General features: G+C 43.7%; 1 protein-coding gene across 5 annotated transcripts in view; it reads left to right on the forward strand.

The window, feature by feature from the left end:
• LOC126235694 (G protein-activated inward rectifier potassium channel 3-like) overlaps window positions 1–22,036 on the forward strand; it is a 690,709-nt gene that overhangs the window by 400,862 nt on the left and 267,811 nt on the right. The window lies entirely within an intron of this gene.

A 22,036-nucleotide genomic window follows, 5' to 3' on the forward strand; every position in this document is an offset into this window, starting at 1 on the left:
AGTACGATTGTCCACGGTAGCCTTTATAATTGTTCAGATGGTAATACTTGTCGCTAACGGGTGCTATTGACTGAGAATTACGACAGCAATTGACCACCGATTTCGCATGTAATACACGCACCCCCGCAAGGCAGCTCTGCTTTCGTTATGACGCCATTAACTCCGTACAAACTCAATAATTTCAACTATTTTTAGTATTTTAAACGGAAAACGAGAAACAAAATCATTTTGTTACCCCTACATTACAGTATCATCGGTTCGCGAATCCGACAGTAGTAGACCCGGTAATGACCAAAATTATTTTCTTACAGCTCACGCGCCACAGTCTGTAGAGAATGTTGAAGCCATAACAATTCTCAGCAGTGTCCCTCAGAGGCGCAGAGCTCCAGTACTGATAGTTTGTTTCGAGTTGCGGCTCGACACATTTCCGGCGGCAACTGCCTTTGCAGCAGCCTGACAGGAAACAAACAGTAGGGCCTCGTTAGATGGCACGCGGTTCGCGCCAATCTGCGGGACTGGTGGGCGCTCTCGCTTTCCGTAGCTGCGAGTGTTAACGCTTCGCGAAAACTGTATACGAGTCGGTTTCTGGGTCAGGATGCAGCTCAGCTTTTACGATCAACAACCGCCGACACGTCTGCCCCAGAAATCGCGCATAACCGGCAGCGCGCCCCCAGCTGCGGACGACCGCCTATGCAGCGACGCATTCAGCGCTTGTTTGGTTATTTACTAATTTATTCGGTGATTTACTCTTGTCCGATTAGAGCCCTGAGGGCCTCTCTTGCATCCCACTAGGCACTTTACGTCACGGAATATGGATATACCGTACAGTTCGATACATTTCCCCACAGTCGTTTAACGAACAAAGTAAGAGCATATGGACTATCAGACCAATTGTGTGATTGGATTGAAGAGTTCCTAGATAACACAACGCAGCATGTCATTCTCAATGGAGAGAAGTCTTCCGAAGTAAGAGTGATTTCAGGTGTGCAGCAGGGGAGTGTCGTAGGACCGTTGCTATTCACTATATACATAAATGACCTTGTGGATAACATCGGGAGTTCACTGAGGCCTTTTTCCGGATGATGCTGTGGTATATCGAGAGGTTGTAACAATGGAAAATTGTACTGAAATGCAGGAGGATCTGCAGCGAATTGACGCATGGTGCAGGGAATGGCAATTGAATCTCAATGTAGACAAGTGTAATGTGCTGCGAATACATAGAAAGAAAGATCCTTTGTCATTTAGCTACAATATAGCAGGTCAGCAACTGGAAGCAGTTAATTCCATAAATTATCTGGGAGTACTCATTAGGAGTGATTTAAAATGGAATGATCATATAAAGTTGATCGTCGGTAAAGCAGATGCCAGACTGAGATTCATTGGAAGAATCCTAAGGAAATGCAATCCGAAAACAAAGGAAATAGGTTACAGTACACTTGTTCGCGCACTGCTTGAATATTGCTCACCAGTGTGGGATAGGGTTGATAGAGGAGTCAGAGAAGATCCGACGGAGAGCAGCGCGCTTCGTTACAAGATCATTTAGTAATCGCGGAAGCGTTACGGAGATGATAGATAAACTCCCGTGGAAGACTTTGCAGAAGACACGCTCAGTAGCTCGGTACGAGCTTTTGTTGAAGTTTCGAGAACATACCTTCACCGAGGAGTCAAGCAGTATATTGCTCCCTCCTACGTATATCTCGCGAAGAGACCATGAGGATAAATTCAGAGAGCCAACACAGAGGCATACCGACAATCTTTCTTTCCACGAACAATGCGAGACTGGAATAGAAGGGAGAACCGGTAGACGTACTCCAAATACCCTCCGCCACACACCGTCAGGTGGCTTGCGGAGTATGGATGTAGATGTAGATGTAGATGTAGATTCTTCACGTAACAACTAATCTACATCTACACATCTACCTTTACGTGATTACTCTGCAGTTCACAGTTAAGTGTTTGGCAGAAAGTTCATCTAACCCCTTTCGAGCTATTTCTCTACCACCCCACTCTCGAACAGCGCGCAGGAAAAACGAACGCTTTTTTTCCGTGCGAGGTCCGATTTCTCTTATTCTATTATGACGACCATTCCTCCCAACAGAGGTGGGTACCAACAAAATATTTTCACACTATGAAAACAAAGTTGCTGATTGAAATTTCCTGAGAAGATCCAGCCGCAAGAAGATCTCCTTTGCTTTAATCATTGACACTCCAGTTCGCGTATCATTTCCGTGCAACTCTCGTCCCTGTTTCGCGATAATACAGAACGAGATGCCCTTCTTTGAACTTTTTCGATATCCTCCGTCACATCTATCTGATGCGGATCCCACACCGCGCAGCAGTATTTCAGTAGCGGGCGGACATGCGTGGTGTAGGCTGCCTCTTTAGTAGACCTGTTGCATTTTCTAAGTGTATTGCCAATAAATCGCAGTCTTTGGTTTGCTTTCCACACAACACTACCCATGTGATCGTTCCAGTTTAAGTTACCCGTAACTGTAATCCCTATGTATTTGGTTGAGTTTATAGCCTTTAGATCTGTGTTATTTGTCTTATAACAGAAATTTAGCGGATTACTTTTCGTCCTCACGTGGATGACTTCACATTTTTCATTTTTCAGAGTCAATTTCCACTTTCCGCACCACACAGATATCGTATCTAAATCGTTTTGATATTTGTCTTGATCATTTGATAACTTTATAAGACGGTAAATAATAGCGTCATCTGCAAACAATCTAGAAGACTGCTCAGATTGTCTCCTAAAGCGTTTATGTAGATCACGAACAGCACTGCTCCTACAACACTTCCTTTGGGAATGCCCGATATTACTTCTGTTTTACTTTGTGACTTTCCGTCAGTTACTAGGAACTGTGACCTTTCTGAGAGGGAATCACGAATCTAGTCGTACAACTGAGACTATACTCCACAGGCACGTAATTCGACTAGAAGTCGCTTGTGAGGAGCGGTGTCAAAAGCCTTCTGGAAATCTAAAAACATGGAATCAATTTGACATCCCTGTTGACAAAACTACTTCGTGATAAGAACTATTAGAGTTTCACAAGGACGATATATTCTGACTCCATGTTGGCTGTTTGTTAAAAGTCGTTTTTTCGATGAAACCCACAATTTCCGAACACATTATACACTCCTGGAAATTGAAATAAGAACACCGTGAATTCATTGTCCCAGGAAGGGGAAACTTTATTGACACATTCCTGGGGTCAGATACATCACATGATCACACTGACAGAACCACAGGCACATAGACACAGGCAACAGAGCATGCACAATGTCGACACTAGTACAGTGTATATCCACCTTTCGCAGCAATGCAGGCTGCTATTCTCCCATGGAGACGATCGTAGAGATGCTGGATGTAGTCCTGTGGAACGGCTTGCCATGCCATTTCCACCTGGCGCCTCAGTTGGACCAGCGTTCGTGCTGGACGTGCAGACCGCGTGAGACGACGCTTCATCCAGTCCCAAACATGCTCAATGGGGGACAGATCCGGAGATCTTGCTGGCCAGGGTAGTTGACTTACACCTTCTAGAGCACGTTGGGTGGCACGGGATACATGCGGACGTGCATTGTCCTGTTGGAACAGCAAGTTCCCTTGCCGGTCTAGGAATGGTAGAACGATGGGTTCGATGACGGTTTGGATGTACCGTGCACTATTCAGTGTCCCCTCGACGATCACCAGTGGTGTACGGCCAGTGTAGGAGATCGCTCCCCACACTATGATGCCGGGTGTTGGCCCTGTGTGCCTCGGTCGTATGCAGTCCTGATTGTGGCGCTCACCTGCACGGCGCCAAACACGCATACGATCATCATTGGCACCAAGGCAGAAGCGACTCTCATCGCTGAAGACGACACGTCTCCATTCGTCCCTCCATTCACGCCTGTCGCGACACCACTGGAGGCGGGCTGCACGATGTTGGGGCGTGAACAGAAGACGGCCTAACGGTGTGCGGGACCGTAGCCCAGCTTCATGGAGACGGTTGCGAATGGTCCTCGCCGATACCCCAGGAGCAACAGTGTCCCTAATTTGCTGGGAAGTGGCGGTGCGGTCCCCTACGGCACTGCGTAGGATCCTACGGTCTTGGCGTGCATCCGTGCGTCGCTGCGGTCCGGTCCCAGGTCGACGGGCACGTGCACCTTCCGCCGACCACTGGCGACAACATCGATGTACTGTGGAGACCTCACGCCCCACGTGTTGAGCAATTCGGCGGTACGTCCACCCGGCCTCCCGCATGCCCACTATACGCCCTCGCTCAAAGTCCGTCAACTGCACATACGGTTCACGTCCACGCTGTCGCGGCATGCTACCAGAGTTAAAGACTGCGATGGAGCTCCGTATGCCACGGCAAACTGGCTGACACTGACGGCGGCGGTGCACAAATGCTGCGCAGCTAGCGCCATTCGACGGCCAACACCGCGGTTCCTGGTGTGTCCGCTGTGCCGTGCGTGTGATCATTGCTTGTACAGCCCTCTCGCAGTGTCCGGAGCAAGTATGGTGGGTCTGACACACCGGTGTCAATGTGTTCTTTTTTCCATTTCCAGGAGTGTATGTTCCAAAATCCTCCTGTAAATCGACGTTAGCGATATGGGTTTGTAGTTCAGCAGATTACTCGTGTTTCCTTTCTTGGGTATTGGCTGACTGACTTCCGCAACTTTCTGGTCTTTAGGTACGGATCTTTCGACGAGCGAGCCGTTGTGCATGATTGCTAAATATAAGCATACTCTGAAAGGAATTGGACTGCTTTATAAACTAGACAATCATAAAACGAAGCGTACCATCGTAACAGCAATGCAAAGATAACAGTACCAAATAAGGAAAAATAAAAAGAGGAGTGAAGTAAATCATTTCTAAGACTAATCTTGAGAGATTACTGTTTCGACACCACAACTTCTCCGCTTCTTTCACTGTAGAATCGTGATAATTAACAGCTCTCGAAAAAAAAAAAACAGCTCGAGATAAAAATTTTGTAATCCTCAAGGCTGACCTAATGAACCTTCGTATGGCAGTGTTCTGATGTCACTGACTTTTGGAAATTTTGGAACTCATCTTCATAATCATCATCATAATCGTCTTTAAGAATTAGGCCTTTTGGCCTGTTCCACCTCGTAATTCTTCACGCCATCTCTTTAAAGGACGTCCAACGTTACTCTTTCCTGTTGGGTTATATTGTATTGTAGCTTTTGTTATTGGACATACTTTACATATGGTCTTTCCAGTCAGTCGGTACCTTTCAATTATATCTGTAATGGGCTCAACATTTAGTTGTTGTCTAATATTAGTGTTTCTCTTTGGTCGAATAACGAATATCTCGCTACAAAGTGGAGGGGCTTCATCTTTGATGATTCGATTCGTCGTAATCGATTAGATGTTAGGATCCAACATTCGCTACCAAACAGCAGAAAGGTCAACGCTATTACTTTTTAAAGTTTAGTTAATATTTCTGTCCGTAAGTTATGTTTCAATGCACATTGTATTGTTCCAGAGAAACATCTGAATCTGGCCAATTTTAGCTATACATCAACGGACTTCGGAAATTTAAAATAACACCCTAAATAGTTTAATGCTCACACTTGTTCGATTATTCGTCAATCTGGAACAATTTTGATACTATGGATTCCAGTCCTTGAGATTCCTTCACTGTTGCTTTGTTTGTCGATACACTTCTTAATACTAACAAAAGAAGCACGTATGTTAGAGGTACAACATGGTTTTAGAAAATGTAAAGCATGTTATTATTATATAATCATAGCAATCACGGCTACGAATATGCATCTTGGAAAATAGAAAACCGCTTCAGCTGCATGAAAATTCTTTTTATTGGACTCACGACTGCTTTCATGGCATTGCAGTCACAACTTCAGGCGATCATGTAGATATAAACACATATCCATTCTATTTTCCCTTTAAAATGTAGCTGTAATAGCAGGTACTCACATATCTCAGGTTGTAAGACGAGCAACATGAGGTTATAAGGAAGACCCAACACTCGTCGTCAATTTAGAGTAAAAGCTAGGTCGATAAAGAGGTGAAATGTCAAAAATAAAATCTGTACGTAGTCATTCGATCCCCGATCATCTGGCACGGTCTAATAAAAATAATAAAACGCTGCGTTACTGCCGACGAAATCACGAGAACATTACCTAATTAAACGACATTATAAAATGTAGGATAAAATAGAAACAAGTCACCGAGAGCTATACTCTGAAACCAGTGATAGATCCAAGGCTGCATTTCCACTGGAGAAAAGCCAGTGCCTAGAATTAAAATAAGATTGATGACAATAGGAAGGAACAGTAAAAACGACGAATCTGGAAACTGACCGTTATTCAGGCAATCTATTCGATTGACAGTGAATGTTGAGTCTGCCACATAACCCCAGCCTTGCTATTACAGCTACATTTTAAGACTGAGGACTTATACTATAACGTAAATATAACGTATATGTGTCTATGTCTAGATGATCACCTGAAGATGTGATTGTAAAACCACGAAAGCGGTCGTGAGTCCCATAAAAAGGATTTTCATACACCTGAAGAGATTTTCTATTTGTCAAGGTACGTGTTATGATTGTCTTTCAACTTTGGTGCAAGTAACCGAGAATAGACAATTTACATTACTAATTTATTATATATTTATCGAATATGAAAAGGCGTTCGACAAGATAAAGCTTAAGGCAATCCAGTCACTATGCAAAAATAATAAAATAAGGAATCGTGCTGCAAGGGATGAGACAGAATCTGCAGCAATTAATCAGGAAATTTTTTTATGTCCGAAGTCAAATGAAAACGAGAGAGATGGAAAAAAGTAGGTAAACTTTTTATTATTTCAAAAGTAATCGCCATAATTGTCAGTACATTTACCCCACTGTGAGGCACAAAGGTCAGTGCTTTCATGGAAAAATGTCTCCGGTTGCCTACGGAAAGATCATTATACGCAGGCGTGTAGCTCTTCGCACGAAACAATTCCTCGGTCACAATTGCCTTTTTTCAGAACTCCCAAAATATAGAAATTCCATGGTGACAAAGTGTAAGGGCTTCTCAGGTACCAAGGCTGTTTCGACTACGGTCCATAAGTTTCGCTGGGAAATCCTTACGTATCCTCCGTGCAATCCCCATCTCTCCCCAAGTGATTTCAACATTGTTGGAGCCCTGAATCTTGATGAAAGACATTCGTGGCTGTCGATTAGCTTCGGACGAAGAGATGTACGCCTGCGTGCAATCATGGTTCCATAGGTAACCGAAAACTGTTTTCCATGAAGGAATTGACCATCTCGTCTCACAGTGGGATAAATACATTAATAATTTCGCTTGACTGCCCTCACAGATTCAGTGCAATACTCGACACGGTACTGATAGTGTGCCCTATGTAATTTTCACCGCATTCACATGGCACATTGTACACACTAGGTTAAAACGCTGTCGTTAGAACACTGGACTAATGCTGTGTCTACCGAGTATAGGTCCTATCTTGTTTGGTGTATAGCCTTACAATAAAAAGAGTGTTGTGACAGAGATCGTATACGCCTTCGTTTAATAGCGAACGTGAATCTAATCTAGAATAGTTTAAATCCACCATAACAAACGCTATTCTTTGAATGCTTCAAGTCAGCAAACTTTCGTTACCAAAAATTGAGTTCCAGATACTAAATTGTCCTTGATGGACTTCCTCTGAACTGCACGACGGGAACTGGATTAATTTCAATGAAGATCTGCATGCGCCCAGACGATCGTCCAAGTTCTGTTCATTCCACGGGGACAGAACATGTTGTACACATATGGATAGAAACAGGGTCGATGCGGGAAAGCAGAGTTTTTACATCCAAATTTTGTTTGGATCGCGATAAATTTATTATTTCTTATGACGCCTTTCAGTCATAGGCGTCTTCAGATCAAGAAACATTAACGGAGTTAAGTACAATGAATCTCGTCAAAAACTGTGCTGAACTTTTCAGGGCACGTGTTTTTTATTGTTTTTTTGATCTGATCGCCACAACGGAAGTACATCATACAGAAATACACAATAATGAAAACGTTGCCATACAGCCAAATTCTGTGTGTAAGTTCTAAAAATAATCGCTGATCTCTAAAGCGATTTCTTGTCCTATTTCATGAAAGCGGAGTATAAAGCTCGTTCACCAATTCTTCCTTAATACAATTAACAATATGGATAAATGAAAACCATGGCTATGCTATCGATCGTATTGTAATATTTGCTATCGTATAAAAAGCAGGTGGTCATCAAAAGGTATTGGAAGAGTGTGGTAACGTCTGGTTTAAAGTGCCCTTAGAGGACACGTACCGAGCGTGCGTGATATCCTTCAGGTAATGTCGCAATGATTCCACAAAATTAACTTTTCAGCTAAGCTATGTATGTTGGAATTTAACTGTCATATGTAGCAGCAATTCTTACAATTTAAATAGCACATAATGAAAGTCATAAAATCCAAACATAAATATCAGACAATAAGAGGAGTATATTGTTTTCGTCTCCCGACCTCCGACTATTCTCGTCGTATTGCCGATGGGCGGGTCTGTTGAGAAAATGAAATTGAGGGCAGCGCAGCTGCTAGCCGGCGACATCGACATGCAAGACCTGCTCGCTCTGAGCCAATATCTGCGACACGTGCTGCAAGAAACTCTGCTGCCCTACATTCCTGTTTGCACAATAATCCTCCCCTTTTCTCTATTCGCGACCAGCTGAGACAAACACACAAGTAAAATATAGCTGTTGAAAAAATCTCTTCCAATTTCTCGCTATCTCCGGTAAATGGAAACTACGAGTACAACTGAAAACCATAACGCATAATAAAAACAGCGAAAATGGCGCCAGTAGCCTGTATGTTGGAAGCTTTGCTCTTAACAGGATGTCGATATGCTTAAGTGGCACAGTGTTGAAGATTCACAACCGTTGGTCCAGAAATAAAGCTAGTAGGACTATTGCACAAGCATATTGAACCAAGAACAAACAATATTTCCTTGCTCAGTCTCTGACTGAAATTCTTCTCCGAAGAAAGGGTCAGATAGGTAATACGTATTTTTCCTGGCAGCAAGTCTACAAATGAAGTCAGATGTTCCCAAATTGTTTGGCGTCCAGATCACGAACGTCACGTTATAGCACGAGAAAAGCAGCTGTCTAAATCATAGTACTCCCTTGTGAGAAATTTATAGTTTGAAATCAAACCAAACCGATGTGGCTTTTGTACGTAGATGCTTTGCTGCAACAAGACATTGCACGGCGACGAGGGCCCGTGCGACAGTTAAGACTGTCACAGGCATGACGTGTGAGTTTTTCCCGCATAGACCTTTACCTTCGTGACTTGCATATTTTCGGACCACTTGTAGAAGCACTGGGTGCAAAGAAGGTCTGTTCTGATGAAGAGCTACGGCGCACTATGGTTCGAGTGCTTGCTCCTACAAACGAATCGAGTTGTACGAGAATTCAAAAACTATATGAGATTTGATAAACTTGCACTGACCATAGGGGACGTCATGTCAGAAAGTGACACGCATTTGTGTTCCGTGTCTACAGTAAATAATATTTGTTTTAATATTTTCTATTTTATTTCGTCCCATATTAAGAAGTCGATGAAATGCAGAAATTATTCATCATTTCCTCAAAGACTTCACGTGTTAGACACTGCTGGGAGTTAGTAATTTAACGATTTTCCTCACATTGAGCCACATCTGCAATTACTTTATGGCTCTAATGATGAAACATTAAATATGCATCTGCGACTGCAAAGAACGCCTCATTGCAACGGAGCGTCAGCCTCACACTTTTGCTTAGCAGTTCGACCGTTTTCGTAAGAGATAAATTGTAAACAACTATTTACACTTCAGAACAATTACATTGAAAGTAGCTGTCATGTTGGTGAGATAGAGTTCCTGTAATATTAGAGACCGTGATACCTTTGCATGCTAAGTGACGGTTCTAGCAGATCTCATATTGTCCATGTGGCTGGTATTTGCCCACAGTATCTATATGAAAGAGTTCAGATACAACAGTCTGGTTTTGTTGAGATTTTTTCAGTACCGATTTTATGTAATGATTTATTAAACAAGCGACACAGAAATACTGATCGTTTCGCTAGTCGTGAAGGCAATAGCATTTTGAGAGTCGATTTGTCAAGGATCAACTGCTATTATTTCTATTGGTAAACATAATGATTACAGAGCTAATGTGTGTACAATAGGAACAGAGGTCAGCTACGTCAGATTCGCTGATAGATGGGTCACTGTGTAGCAGGTCATTATTCAATTATTTCTCATGGACGTCAGAGTGTGAGCAGCTATCCCATTGAAAATTATCGCTTCAGTACTGTGCACAGAAACCAACTTCCCACCCGACTTCCTCCGGTAAACAAATGGTACAAGTTGTACACTGGTTCTTAAAGATGCTGTTTTCTCTAAAATTACGCTAGGCACATTCTATGGTTCAGCCCGTTGATGGTATTAAGCGCGGTACACTTGTATAAATTGTTTTTCATTGCGGAACTGTGATAAAGTTAATGGAAGTTTGGATGTTATAATGGACTGCTTAGCCGCAGATAGAAAGAGGCAAAGACATTTCATAGCGCCAGTATGCAAATCAGAGAAGTTAATTTCATGACATCTTTCGCTGTAGGCTGTAATTTTTATGTTAAAACCGAAACCTCGACTTTGGCTGAGTTATTCTCCGAAATGTGCGTACTCTCTACCACTGAGCCCGATGGTTTTGAGAAATTGAAGAGAGATGTGCTGGGTTCTAAAAATCAATGAGGTCTCTATCTGATTTCACTGATGGCAATTTTGTAGCTTATGATACTTGTTGCTGTTAGTGAGTGTGATTACTGAAGTTATTTCATTGGCTGAGTCGGGCAAATATTTCACAATTTAGGGTTTTAATGGTACGATTATTTGTGCAGCCTGCGGGATGTGCGGTTTACATTTCAGTGATCTACTCCTCACTGGCAATAGACTTCCTCCTTTGTTCCTGTTCATTTACCAAATTATCAATCCTTTGAAACAAAACTCTCTATAGACAGATGACTTGTATGCAGAGAAGGACATCTATAGTCGAAAAATTATATCTTCATTTAGAATATAGGGCCTTATTTTAAAAGCGCTAACTGAAAGTGCAATAAACGAGCAGTCCGCGCACGAAACATTGCATTGTTCGTGGATCCGCATGCAAGGCACGCTAGTCAACGCCTGCAAGTTTGCTTAACAGCTCAGCTTCAACGTCGCTTTGGTTGCATAGCGCTTAGGCGTCCACTGAAAGCTGCGCTCTCCGGGCGTAATGAGCAGGCGGAGCCGCGCGGTAAACTAGTGAGAGAGGTCAAAGCACGAATCTCAAAAGCAACCATAGTTTTTCACGAGGTCTGCATGGTGCAAAGGCCTTTTAGGCAATAAACGCCATGACACAATCAGCTTCTTCCTTGCAGCCGATGCGCTGCAGCGAGTGTAGTATTTAGCGACGCCAATCTAATTAAAAAACTCACAAACTAAAATTGAAGCCTTCATGGTTCCTAGAAAGCATTATCTTCTTTGACATTCTTCACATGAAACTGATTAATTCGTATGTTCCGTATGTCAAATAGAGGTTTGTGCATCGTTTGAATCTGACCGTTAACCTCAATCCTACTTGCGAACTTTTTGATTATTTTTAGTGTCATAACTCTAATACCTAAGGTACTGTACATGTAGTTCTACGCTCACCTATCTGTAACATAGACTGTACGTGATCGAAAACACACATTCTCTATCTGCACACATCAGCAGATTGACATGCTATTTTACGCATGTTAAGTAACCGTTAACATCAACATGTGGTCATGTGAGAAAGGATTTCAGTATTTATAAAAATTCAGTTTTGCATGAAATCAACAGTGATTTACTACATGTAAATACAAAGCTACAATATATTAAAGAACCGATAGTTGCTTGGGGAACAGTACATACAGTAAAATTATCAATGTTCTAATACTTATTTTGTAAAGAATCTAACTCTTATGTATGAAACATCTTTATACGACTGAGTACTTTACAGATTAGGTAATACTATAAATATTCGACGTTAAGCATGTAAACCATTTGTTGTCGATTACACAGAATCCTAACTATTTTTTGTTTTGTTGGTATCGGGTTGGTCACACATAGAGCAACAAAAAAGTTTTGAAAAGGTTTAAAATCATGCAGTGACGTGGGGATAGTAGATATATGGTTTCAACGTCATCCACCAAGAGATAGCCGATCATTGTGGCCGAGCGGATGTAGGCGCGTCAGTCCGGAACCGCGCTGCTGCTACGGTCGCAGGTTCGAATCCTGCCTCGGGCATGGATGTGTGTGCTGTCCTTAGGTTAGTTAGGTTTAAGTAGTTCTAAGTCTAGGGGACTGATGACCTCAGATGTTGAGTTCCATAGTGTTCAGAGCCATCTGAACCATTTTGAACAGACAGCGTAGTGGCATAGCTAACAGAGCGCCATCTGTATCCACCCTTTAATCGGGAATGCCCACAACCAGAAGTCTCAGTGTGGTAAAAACGTGTGAAGCAAGCAGGCAACCAAGCAACGGAGTTGCACTCGTGCTTCCTACATCCCGCTGAGTGAGTCTGAAAGCGGTCAAATTGTGGCCTTCCGAGTGGCAGGATGGTCCTTTCGGCGTATTCTCACACAAGTTGGATGTGTTGCGTCAGTTGTGCAACGATGCTGGGATTAGTGGTCACGTGAACTTTCTCACATCTGTTGACAAGGGTCTGGACGTCCAGCGCAGCACAGTCGCCCGCCGCGATCGTCGTATTGTAAAGGCAGCCGTGGCAGATCCTGCAGCTACCACAGCTCAGATAAAAGGCTTGTGGGCCCAGACGAGTCGACACAAACTGTTGTGAACTGGTTATTAGCTGTTCTTGCAACAGAAAGGTGATGCGTCGCTCCAACAGGATACTGCTCGCCCAAAAACTGCCCGTGAAACTCCACGTGCTCTGCAAGAAATGGAACAACTTTCCTGACCAGCACGATCGTCGGACTTGTCTCCAATCGAGCACGTGTGGGATATGATGGGGCGAGAAGTGACTCGTCAGCCAAAAATTCTTACAGTACTACGTGAACACGTCGAGCAGGCGTGGCATAACGTATCTTAGGACAGTATTCGTCATCTGTACGATCGACTAGATGCCAGAATTAGCACCTGTACTGCCGCCCGTGGAGGCTGCATTACGTATTATGGTGGGTGGTTGCAGCATAGGTCGATACATGGTAACTCAGAACCGCTTGTTATGCGTTATACGTGAGTCATTCCTGTTTCTTTCCTTTATCGCTGTCATTGTTGTAATTAGGTTGCCACAGACTGATATAAAAGTCTAATCTAAGGCACTCCATAGTTTGGCAACTTCTCTCCATATTCTGAAGCAGATTTGCGCGTCACGTACCCCATAAATAAAGGACGGTATAGAATTATTGAAGCTCTTAATGTTTCTCTTAAATACATTTACATGTACACATTGTAACGCTTATGATGTTGTTAAGAGTAATACGCTAACATTATTTAATATTAGGGTGAATCAACGAACATTTGATAGAAGCATTACATTAGAATTATTTGCTAATATGCAATGTCTGACAACTAGTAACGACACCATTTGGGTTCCCAACGTTGTTAAAAATTTCCACAGAAAAATTCACAAAAATTACGACAGAAAACTGTAACTTTTGAAATGTATCAAGGATCTAGCAGACTACGTTGTATTAAAACACTGTCATTTTAGGCATTACTTTCTTAGTGAATGGAATGTTAACAATGTGCTAAAACTTCAGCAGACGAAAATTCAGGCCAAACCCAAGCATATGGTTAGAGGTCCGAGGCAATGAACACATTAACGTAATTTACAAAATTTTAATATCCGAGGATGCAGTTAAAATACTTGAGGATGCTGATTAGGGACTTGATGGTGTGAATTATTACTGCAGATATTCTTACTGATATCTCTTGACAGCCTTTGTTATGATTTGATTGTTTATATTGCTACTTTCTTATTCCTCGACATTTTCAATCATGCGTGCTGGCACACTGCAAGGTTGGTTTTTCGTCGAGTCTTTTAGTAAGGAGGTATGCCATGACGATGCCTGGAAGGTAGAGACACTTGCATCTTACAAACTAGATCTTATTGTTTCTCTGAAAAGGTCGATTGTGTGCCAGTCGTATTTCATTCTACACTCCTGGAAATTGAAATAAGAACACCGTGAATTCATTGTCCCAGGAAGGGGAAACTTTATTAACACATTCCTGGGGTCAGATACATCACATGATCACACTGACAGAACCACAGGCACATAGACACAGGCAACAGAGCATGCACAATGTCGGCACTAGTACAGTGTATATCCACCTTTCGCAGCAATGCAGGCTGCTATTCTCCCATGGAGACGATCGTAGAGATGCTGGATGTAGTCCTGTGGAACGGCTTGCCATGCCATTTCCACCTGGCGCCTCAGTTGGACCAGCGTTCGTGCTGGACGTGCAGACCGCGTGAGACGACGCTTCATCCAGTCCCAAACATGCTCAATGGGGGACAGATCCGGAGATCTTGCTGGCCAGGGTAGTTGACTTACACCTTCTAGAGCACGTTGGGTGGCACGGGATACATGCGGACGTGCATTGTCCTGTTGGAACAGCAAGTTCCCTTGCCGGTCTAGGAATGGTAGAACGATGGGTTCGATGACGGTTTGGATGTACCGTGCACTATTCAGTGTCCCCTCGACGATCACCAGTGGTGTATGGCCAGTGTAGGAGATCGCTCCCCACACCATGATGCCGGGTGTTGGTCCTGTGTGCCTCGGTCGTATGCAGTCCTGATTCTGGCGCTCACCTGCACGGCGCCAAACACGCATACGACCATCACTGGCACCAAGGCAGAAGCGACTCTCATCGCTGAAGACGACACGTCTCCATTCGTCCCTCCATTCACGCCTGTCGCGACACCACTGGAAGAGGGCTGCACGATGTTGGGGCGTGAGCGGAAGACGGCCTAACGGTGTGCGGGACCGTAGCCCAGCTTCATGGAGACGGTTGCGAATGGTCCTCGCCGATACCCCAGGAGCAACAGTGTCCCTAATTTGCTGGGAAGTGGCGGTGCGGTCCCCTACGGCACTGCGTAGGATCCTACGGTCTTGGCGTGCATCCGTGCGTCGCTGCGGTCCGGTCCCAGGTCGACGGGCACGTGCACCTTCCGCCGACCACTGGCGACAACATCGATGTACTGTGGAGACCTCACGCCCCACGTGTTGAGCAATTCGGCGGTACGTCCACCCGGCCTCCCGCATGCCCACTATACGCCCTCGCTCAAAGTCCGTCAACTGCACATACGGTTCACGTCCACGCTGTCGCGGCATGCTACCAGTGTTAAAGACTGCGATGGAGCTCCGTATGCCACGGCAAACTGGCTGACACTGTGTAACGTTTTAATTTTAATTTAGTATGCTGAAAGCGGTACTGATGGACAATGAAAGCGGGTTAAAGCTGTGATCTGTCTGAGGAAGTTAATCTTGGATTACTGGGCAACTGTTTCATCAGGTATCTAGTCCAGGTTTACCAAATTCCCAAACAGACTAACATTAATGATAATCTTTTAATAGTCATACAACAACCGGTAATATATATATAAAAAGGAGAATTTAAATAAAAAGAAAGAAATCAGTTTATATTTGGAAATTTATTTTTAAGATTGGTCATGAAATTTCAGCATATTAAATTTTATTCGTAACAAACTGGTGCCTTATTTAGGATGGTGAAAATCTTACGGAACACATCAAATATGGAGCCAAGATTGGGAGTCTGCATACAACACTGCATTCATAAAACAACACACAAAGAACGTTGAAACGCATGCAAGAGAAAGTTAACCACTACAAACAGATTCAAATTTTTACCCAAAGAAATTACGTTCGAAGCACAATCCTGTCCGTCATGTAATTACCACACACTGGTATACTAAATTCATATTAACTCTTTGTGAAATCTTCGCGAAAAGAATAGCTGCGGGCTACTTTGATGATTACACCACATGCTTCACGTGGTCAACTTGGTTTACACAAAGCGTATCACTCCACAATAATTTTGATAATTAAAATAAATTAGATCGAAAAGCAAATTACAAAAGAAAAACCTTGAACTGGTTACTAACGTCTTACTGTTAACCTGACGGGTCAAACAGTTATATAAGCACGTGGTACTGGTCTCACAAAGTACACCCCACGTGGGTTGAACATAAAGAAAAGTTGCTATATTGAAAATATTGTCAAGACGAGACGTTATAATCACACAAGCATTCGCATTTAAGATTGATCTTAGTTAGAGTTACTGACCAACACGTGGTTCCACTTTACTCATAAAGTAGTGACAAAGCAACTACCGGAAAATAATATGAACTTCACACGAGAATTACACTACGCTGCAATTTAAGATAACCTTAGATATTTTAGAGCTAACCCGAAATAAAGGTGATTAAATTCTCAGTTAGGCTGAACTTAACAAATCCATTGTCCTACGGACTTAGCAGACACGCGCTTAGCCGGAGATCTTACCATTTCAGACGCTCGCCACCGCCAGACTGCAACTCCCTACTACCGAGCGTGCTTCCTGAGGGTGGCTCACAAAGACAAACGGAAGGGGCCAGAGGGGCAGCTTCCTATACCAACATGACAACGGACGGCCAGGACCATACTAAGAATAGAAACCTCTCTGCTTTAAGAAAGCGTAGCTACCTGTTCCGACGTTGGTCCTACTGTTCTCTAGCAGACAGCCTTGTCTGCTACCCTCAAGCATGCCACTACAAACACATTTGATCATTCATCCTCTCACACAGAAGGGAAGGGGGATGACAGTATCTTATAATATACAGTATATAACAGAAAGCGGATGTGGGTTCCGTATGAGACTGTGTGACATGAATTACATATAAACTGTGTTTTAAAGTGTAGTAGTGTGACAGATCGTTCTTGTTTACGTGTAAAAGTAACACGTTCCACTACTCAGTCTCCTCCCAGATAGTCAGAAACGCCACAGTAAATTTAGAAAAGGAATTTATGCCGTAAAAGACAACAAATTTGAGAAATTAAACATGAAAGGAATCCAACAGAGACCTTTCAACTGACGGCGGCGGTGCACAATTGCTGCGTAGCTAGCGCCATTCGACGGCCAACACCGCGGTTCCTGGTGTGTCCGCTGTGCCGTGCGTGTGATCATTGCTTGTACAGCCCTCTCGCAGTGTCCGGAGCAAGTATGGTGGGTCTGACACACCGGTGTCAATGTGTTCTTTTTTCCATTTCCAGGAGTGTATTTACCATTGTTCTACACATAAGATAAATGAATCACTGTGTTGATATTTTACGCTGCCCACAACGAAAGATTCATCTTTTGGCCGCAACCAACGTTGCTGTTCAGTTGACGTGAGTCCTCCAAACAGGAGCCACACGCTGCAGCGCTGGTGGTATACATATAATTTATTTGCACAGGCGGAGCGCCGTTCAGATTCTCGTACAATTTTCCCTGCCATTTATCAGCTTTACAAATTCCACTCTGTGTTGTGCTTTCAGTATCGTTTCGCCTATGTACCTTTACCACGAGAGTTTAACGTTAAACCTACCCAGCTATTCTGTTCTTTCGTTCTGCAGGCTGTGTGTGGCTGCAATAGTGCTGTTTCGTCTAATACAAGATCAGCTTGCTTCTCACCGTCTTCCAGCAGCGCTAGAAAACTCATTGCCAAGCAGTGCGCCTTTATGCCTACAGATACAACGATAGTCGAGACAAATAACTAGCCAAGTTGATCGCAGACTACAGGTAGTTGTCATCTTTGCGTAAAATGAAATTTTGTGAAGGCTACAAACACAGCGGTTTGGACTATGGTGTAGCCACGATTCTGTTCTGTTTCAGCATCCTTGCTAGTCTTGCATGTTTCCTAAGGTGACCTACCCAGCCGTCGTTAGGTCGTTTCCCCGAACTTTTCTGATCGTCTGCAGTTCAGCAGAGAATATCACTATTCATCTTAGCTATTCGCCTGGTTACGTGTACCTCACACGCCCATTTCACTTTCATTACAGTCACAAATAGGTTTTCCACTACAGTCCGTTTCCTCGATTCCATGCCTCTTCTATTAGCTTCTATTTTCTTGATTGGGAAAATTGTCTGATTTCAAAAACCATTCTCAGTCAGTGAAGAAATATTTTCATACAGTGTAGTTCGAACAAAAGTACAATTTCTTAGGCTTACACATTGAAAATACGAGGGTTGTCCAGAAAGTAAGTTCCGATCGGTCGTGAAATGGACACCACAGTGAAAACACGATGAAGCTTTGCACAGATGTGTTGGGCAGTGTCTCTAGTATGACCGTCGATCGCATCAAGACGCTCTTTCCAGTTGTGAGGGCACTGTGAACTAGTAAAGGTGTCTAGAACAACGATGTCTCCCGCCAAGTAGGAGGGCCCACTGGGAGGCTTCGCCTTAATGTATGCAGCCCACCTAACACAACTGCCACGCACTTCCTTCTTCATGGCAATTCTCAGCCGCACTCTGCAGGGGCAGTGAAGACGCTCCTGCAGCCTTTTCGGTGGTAAGTGTTCGATCACCCACAACACAGCCATATTGGCCCGTCCTGAGTATCATCCCTGTTCACATGAAACGGTGGATACGAAGACAACACTTGGGCGCCGGCTACGCGCTATAGACCAGCGTAGAGAATTATTGGAAAGCACAGGCGGCTGCCTTCTATGAAGATGGTGTTGGAAATTTGGTATAATGCTCCGACAGATGTCTAAGTCGGAGCGGCGACTATGTGGAGAAGTATCTGGAATGTGTAGCTAACTATTGTAAATAAAATGTTTCTGATTTTCACTGTGGTTTCCATTGAGCGACCGATCGGAACTTACTTTCTGGACAACCCTCGTAGTTTGATAACAAGAAATTGCTACATTTGGCAGAATGGTGGTGGTGAGTATCCATTATTATGAGAGGAAGGAACACAGATTCAGTTCGCTGCAACTCATAGACTGCTGTAGCAATGATAGAAAAAGCGAGAGACCAAACGAACCTGGAACGCAGCTTACATTGCGCGTTGGCTGATTCAACATAAAGCACGAAAAAAATTGTTAAAAATAAGCAGTACCAACCGTCTCGCTGACTCGCAATGCAAACCAGCGGACAAAAAAACTATTACTTCTTTTAGATAATAACCTTAGATAATAACATTTACTCAGAAGATATCAACATTTTTAGCTTTCGAAATGTGCACTTCGATCATTTTGTTATGAAATCTCACTTTTACCACATGTACTCTCAGCACAGCAGTTATACGTCAAGAAAACATCGTTCCTGTGAAACACAACTAGCTCTTTATTCACACGAAGTGCTGAGTGCTACTGACAAGGGATTTCAGATCGATTCCGTACTCCTGGACTTCCGGAAGGCTCTTGAACGCGGTACCACACAAGCGGGTCGTAGTGAAATTGCGTGCTTATGGAATATCATCTCAGTTATGTGACTGAATTTGCGATTTCTTGTCAAAGAGGTCACAGTTCGTGGTAACTGACGGAAAGTCATCGAGTAAAACAGAAGTGATTTCTGGTGTTCCCTAAGGTAGTATTATAGGCCCTTTGCTGTTCCTTATCTATATAAACGATTTGGGAGACAATCTGAGCAGCCGTCTTCGGTTGTTTGCGGATGACGCTGTCGTTTATCGAGTAATAAAGGCATCAGAAGATCAAAACGACCTGCCAAACGATTTAGAAAAAATATCTGAATGGTGCGAAAAGTGGCAGTTGACCCTAAATAACGAAAAACTGTGAGGTCATCCACATGAGTGCTAAAAGGGACTCGTTAAACTTCGGTTACACGGTGAATCGGTCTAATCTAAAAACCGTAAATTCAACTAAATACCTAGGTATTACAATTACGAACAACTTAAATTGGAAGGAATACATAGAAAATGTTGGGGGGGGGGGGGGGGAGGCTAACCAAAGACTGCGTTTTATTGGCAGGACACTTAGAAAATGTAACAGACCTACTAAGGAGACTGGCTATACTACGCTTGTCCGTCCTCTTTTAAAATACTGATACACGGTGTGGGATTCTTACCAGATAGGACCGACGGATTACATCGAAAAAGTTCAAAGAAAGGCAGCAGGTTTTGTATTATTGCGAAATATGGGAGAGAGTGTCACAGTAATGATATAGGATTTGGGCTGGAAATCGTTAAAAGAAAGCCGTGTTGCGTTGCTACGGAATTTTCTCACGAAATTCCGATCACCAACTTCCTCCTCCGAATGCGAAAACACAGGGTGTTACAAAAAGGTACGGGCAAACTTTCAGGAAACATTCCCCACACACAAAGAAAGTATGTTATGTGGACATGTGTCCGGAAACGCTTACTTTCTATGTTAGAGCTCATTTTATTACTTCTCTTCAAATCACATTAAACATGGAATGGAAACACAGTAACAGAACGTACCAGCGTGACTTCAAACACTTTGTTACAGGAAATGTTCAAAATGTCCTCCGTTAGCGAGGATACATGCATCCACCCTCCGTCGCATGGAATCCCTGATGCGCTGATGCAGCCCTGGAGAATGGCGTATTGTATCACAACCGTCGACAATACGAGCACCAAGAGTCTCTACATTTGGTTCCGGGGTTGCATAGACAAGAGCTTTCAAATGTCCCCATAAATGAGGTCAGGAGAGCGTGGAGGCCATGGAATTGGTCCGCCTCTACCAATCCATCGGTCACCGAATCTGTTGTTGAGAAGCGTACGAACGCTTCGACTGAAATGTGCAGGAGCTCCATCGTGCATGAACCACATGTTGTGTCGTACTTGTAAAGGCACATGTTCTAGCAGCACAGGTAGAGTATCCCGTATGAAATCATGATCACGTGCTCCATTGAGCGTAGGTGGAAGAACATGGGGCCCAATCAAGACATCAGCAACAATGTCTGCCCAAACGTTCACAGAAAATCTGTGTTGATGACGTGATTGCACAATTGCGTGCGGATTCTCGTCAGCCCACACATGTTGACTGTGAAAATTTACAATTTGATCACGTTGGAATGAAGCCTCATCCATAAAGCGAACATTTGCACTGAAATGAGGATTGACACATTGTTGGATGAACCATTCGCAGAAGTCTACCCGTGGAGGGCAATCAGCTGCTGATACTGCCTGCACACGCTGTACACGGTACGGAAACAACTGGTTCTCCCGTAGCACTCTCCATATAGTGATGTGGTCAACGTTACCTTGTAGAGCAGCAACTTCTCTGACGCTGACATTAGGGTTATCGTCAACTGCACGAAGAATTGCCTCGTCCATTGCAGGTGTCCTCGTCGTTCTACGTCGCGAGTCATAGGCTGGAATGTTCCGTGCTCCCCAAGACGCCGATCAATTGCTTCGAACGTCTTCCTGTCGGGACACCTTCGTTCTGGAAATCTGTCTCGATACAAACGTACCGCGCCACGGCTATTGCCCCGTGCTAATCCATACATCAAATGGGCATCTGCCAACTCCGCATTTGTAAACATTGCACTGACTGCAAACCACGTTCGTGATGAACACTAACCTGTTGATGCTACGTACTGATGTACTTGATGCTAGTACTGTAGAGCAATGGGTCGCATGTCAGCACAAGCACCGAAGTCAACATTACGTTCCTTCAATTGGGCCAACTGGCGGTGAATCGAGGAAGTACAGTGCATACTGACGAAACTAAAATGAGCTCTAACATGGAAATTTAGCGTTTCCGGACACATGTCCACATAACATGTTTTCTTTATTTGTGTGTGAGGAATGTTTCATGAAAGTTTTGCCGTACCTTTTTGTTCAAATGGCTCTGAGCACTATGCGACTTAACTTCTGAGGTCATTAGTCGCCTAGAACTTAGAACTAATTAAACCTAACTAACCTAAGGACATCACACACATCCATGCCCGAGGCAGGATTCGAACCTGCGACCATAGCGGTCGCTCGGCTCCAGACTGCAGCGCCTAGAACCGCACGGCCACTTCG

Source organism: Schistocerca nitens, chromosome 2, assembly GCF_023898315.1.
Source record: "Schistocerca nitens isolate TAMUIC-IGC-003100 chromosome 2, iqSchNite1.1, whole genome shotgun sequence".
Taxonomy (NCBI): Eukaryota; Metazoa; Arthropoda; class Insecta; order Orthoptera; family Acrididae; genus Schistocerca; species Schistocerca nitens.